At 39.6% G+C, this 4,383-nt stretch overlaps 1 long non-coding RNA gene across 1 annotated transcript; it reads right to left on the bottom strand.

Annotated features, from left to right (window-relative positions):
- Positions 1–3,039: 3,039 nt before the first annotated feature.
- LOC132959815 (uncharacterized) lies at positions 3,040–3,710 on the bottom strand. The gene is made up of 2 exons (XR_009667105.1): positions 3,309–3,710; positions 3,040–3,198 (listed from the first exon to the last, which is right to left on the bottom strand). It is a non-coding gene; the product is annotated as an uncharacterized LOC132959815 (long non-coding RNA).
- Between the last annotated feature and the right edge of the window lie 673 nt (positions 3,711–4,383).

Below are 4,383 nucleotides of genomic sequence, written 5' to 3'. Positions count from 1 at the left end.
TGAGATCGGTACATTTCATAAAATATTATGTGTTTCTAAAAACGTCTTGCTGAGAGTTTTAATTTATAACAGGTCCTAACATAGAACTTCACAAACATAATACATTTAAACGATTTGCCTTTATATTTCAGTTTAATCTTTTAAACGTCAGGCTAATTTAGGTGAACTAGTAGTCACCATCACTGTTTTTTATGCGGGTCAGTGAACTCACCGTATTAGGAACGTGCACCACTTGTTCATATCAAACAATTAGCTGCGTCATGAAATATGAACTTACTGTTTTCATTTACTGTACTATTTTTATGAAGTTTATCGGGATGTATCGTCGAATAAGAACATTCATATCGATCCTGACACGATATGGAGTATGGTGAGTTTCTTTAATGTGATTTTTAGGAGTTTTTTTTGTGTAGAAAGAAAATGCTACTTATGCTACACTTTGGATAACGGTCATCGATTTAGCAGCAACAGTGTAGCTAAACTTTGGTACTTTTCAAGTCCTGAATTCAAAGGCCATATAAATATTACTTCATAATACACTTAATACTTTATTTTAAAATAATAATTTATACATTATGAGTCCTGAAAGTAGTAAAAGGCCTTCGTGCTGCAGTCACAATATACATGTTTTTATCCCTGAGTTTAATGGCTTCGAACAGTGGTTCCCAAAGTGTGGGTCGGGTCGTCGTCGGGACCCCACAAAAAAAAAAACCAACAACAACAAACTAAAACGCATAGTATTGTAAAATGTATACAAAAGTAGAATTTCAATTAAAGCCATATCAATGTAAGTTTTTACACATGGCAGCAACAGTGTATATATATCTCCTTCACTTTAATGCACACACCTGAACACACCACACCTGTGTGTTTATCAAGTATTGTCCACTCACTGCTAAAGTCTATACATAGACATTACTTGTATTCTTCCTGACTTTCCTACAATAACTTACTATATGAAATTATGTTCTTCTGTGTTACAGTGTTTGGATCGGCTGTTTCCAAAGTTACCTTAACCACCTCCAGGGGTTGCGGGATGAAATGATGTGGAACCCCTGACATCAAGTATGTGTGAATAAAGACTGTTGTATAAAAACAAGATTAACATTTTCCTAATTGGATATAGTGTTTCATCTCTTCATTGGACTCTGACTGCCATCTTTGCAGTTTTATTATCCTCCAGGTTTATAGTTCAGCTCCTCTGCAACTGAACGCTAAATCAACACAAAATATGTTAAAGTCATGACATGTCATTGATTGATAGGATGATAGGCAGCGCCTGAGCAGCAGCAGTAGAGCATGAGCAGTAGAATTTCAGAAATAACCTGAAAGTACATTCTGATGGCAAACAAGGATCAAATATTAGTGGCAGTAATACATGTGTTAAAGTCCAACAAAGATAGAGAACGATTTTAGAGGATAAACATCATTAAACTATTGAATGCACATTTTCCATTGCAGTTCTGAAGACCTGGTTCGTATGTTCTGGAGGCAGCCTCAGTGGACTCGTTGAGGAACACAGTAAGCTTAACCAGAGGGTCTAACTTATCTTTGACAGCTGTGTGTGTGTAAGTGGACTGCAAGTGTTTTGTAGTCATGATTTGTTTATTTTTAGAGCTGAATTGAAGTTCTTAAAACTTGTAATAAAGACTTTAAAATGACTTTTAAACTGCTCGCGGGCAGTTAGGACCCTCTTATAGAAAACAACAGAGTCAAGCTGTTTTCGTAGTTGCCGCTCACGTTGGGTGCTGTTAGGAGAGGCTGTAAGAGAAAACCATACACCTTACCCGTCTTGAATTTATCTGCTGTTAATTTAAATTTTTTCATGTGAAGGCTGTGAATAATCCTGGTGTCTTCATTATCCTCCACTCTAACTGATAAAACATCTTATTTATCTAAAGGGGGGGGACCCCAGACTAAGTGAGATGTCAGATTTGAGCGCCACATTATAAATGTAATAACAGTTTAAGGACACAATCAATCACTGCTGTCCCGTGTCACATCAAACAGAAGCGGGAAAAAAGTCTGATTTGCTCTTTGGGTCATCATTCAGCGAATTAGAAGACAAATAATTGGTCATTCATCAATAGCAAATAGATGAAAGCTGAAATGATTGATCGCTGTTACAACAAAAATAGGAATGGAGACGCGATGATGATGGAGCCGTGTGGTCAGTGGAGCAGAGAGGAGACGGAGGGAGCAGGACGGAGACCGAGGGGAGAAGGGAGGATAGATCCTTCATCCCTCCTCCACCTCTTTACTTCTGGTTGTTTGGACATTAACCACCTTTAAATCGAGACGGGTCGCCTCTCTCTGAGTATCGTGCAGGATATTAACACAGTGCAGTCCTTGTATTGATCTCTTCCTGACCCCGATTACCACCTCTGTGTGTTTCTGATGGAGACCCGTCTGTCCTCTTTCAGAGCTCGTCATCAGAGATGAATCCCGATGACAGTTTAGGGTTAAAGTTTGCCAAAGAGCTGAAAATGTATGCTCACATCTCACGTTGCTCTTCCTGTGTTGTCACCCCAAACTGAACAAACTCCAAAACAAACTCCTCCATGTTTTTGTACATTTAAGTCCTTTTTTCTTCAGTCTGCATGGACAGAAATAAACACTGAACTTTGAAAACACACGAACAGATATCTGTCTGCTGTCCCTGGATCTGCCAAATGTTTCAGATCAGAAAACATAAGAGTTCTACGCTTTAAACTAAACAACATATTTATTTATTTATCTGAATATTTCAGAAAGAAGACAACATGTAGACACAGACAAAAGCTAATCATACATCCCACATGTGTTGAAAAGATGTGTGTATGAATAGATCATCTTTTCATCCTTGAATTTTGAATTTGAGGGTTGGAAACTGTAAATACAAGATACAGCATTTAGTTCATACATTGTACAGCACAGCAGCGTTAGGGTGGTACCTGCCCTGATGAAGGCCTATATGACTGAAACATGTCGGCATGTTTTTATGAATCTGCTGTGACCAGTGAATTTAGGACCCAGATACAGGACACATAAACAGAGGGGTTGATTGGTAATGAGGTTTATTGTGGAGGTTAGAAGAGTGAAGGGGATGAAGGCTGACCAGACCAGAGTAGGGGTGTGAGCGTGGCTGAGCAGTTTTGAATCCAGAGAGCAGGTTGAGGCAGATGGCTGAGCAGGAAGGCAGGTGGGGGAATGGTGATCCTGAAGCAAAGGAAAAAAACAGGATGAGACTCAAAAACAAAACTAGCACCAAAGATTATTTTCAAAAATCTTTCAAAAATCTTTCTTAATTAGCCTGAGACGTAGTCTACCGCAGTAGTTGACACAACGATCTGGCGATGAGTGGATGGAGAGCCGGGGTATATATACTACTGAGTTGATGAGGAGATGGAGAGCTGGTGTGCAGGTGAGAGCAGGTGAAAGGAATGAAGGAGGGCGCCACAGAGTGAGAGAGACATGACATCTGTAGCCCTGATGAATGAAAGGCTTTTAATTAAATACCCCTCTGAGTGTCTCAGACCTCTTCAATAACAGCAAGGTCAGGGTTTGTCATTCTGTGACTTTTGAAGCATATTTCTTCCAACAATGAAATAATCCAAACAGTTTGATTCCTCTACGCCTGACTTTAAAAACATTTAATGGACATTTCTGTCCACAGGATTTTGAAGGTGTCGCAGCTGATGGACCGAAGTGATGGGCGGAGTCTTCCTTACATGAGGATCAATCCTGTGAGTGACATGTAAGTAGAACGACGTCCGTCCATCCACAAAACGACTCACTGAATTAAAACATGAATATCAAATGCAGGATGTGTTTTGCAATGCTAGATGTTGATGATGATCTATGATAGATGAGACGGTTCATATCGTTCTTTTGACGTCATTACCTCAGAAGACCCCCCCCTGCCTGTGTGATCAACCAGATCAGGAGGAGTTCAGGGCAGTCGTCTTTAAATTCTCTAGACATTTTCAGAAGTTCACATGTGAAAACAGCTTGATTTCAAACACTCAACATCCAATGTGTGCATGGTCCAGATAAATGTCCTGCTTTTATTATTATTTTAATCATGGCTTACATGTTTGTCACCAGACTAAATGTCAGAAATGTCTCTAAAAGATTTTTAGAGTTATACAAAAATCATGAACTCAAAGAAATCAAATACAACATTTTGTCTCCCCACAACCTTTAATCCCTTCTTTGATGTTTGCATTCATCTTTGACCTCATTCATGTTTTCCTCTTCTGAGTCCTCCCCTCCTGTGTCCTTGCCTCCTCTGCCCTCCCGGTGTCATGAGGACTTCCTTCTCTCCTCTCTTCTGCGTCTGTGACTCGTGTAATTCTGCTCACTCTCCCCTTCCTGAGTAATTGAAGTAATTTCCCACCTTGG

Source organism: Labrus mixtus, chromosome 24 (genome assembly GCF_963584025.1).
Source record: "Labrus mixtus chromosome 24, fLabMix1.1, whole genome shotgun sequence".
Classification (NCBI taxonomy): Eukaryota; Metazoa; Chordata; class Actinopteri; order Labriformes; family Labridae; genus Labrus; species Labrus mixtus.
Note: the sequence above shows the minus strand (reverse complement) of the source record. Positions and strands in the feature narration are given on the sequence as shown.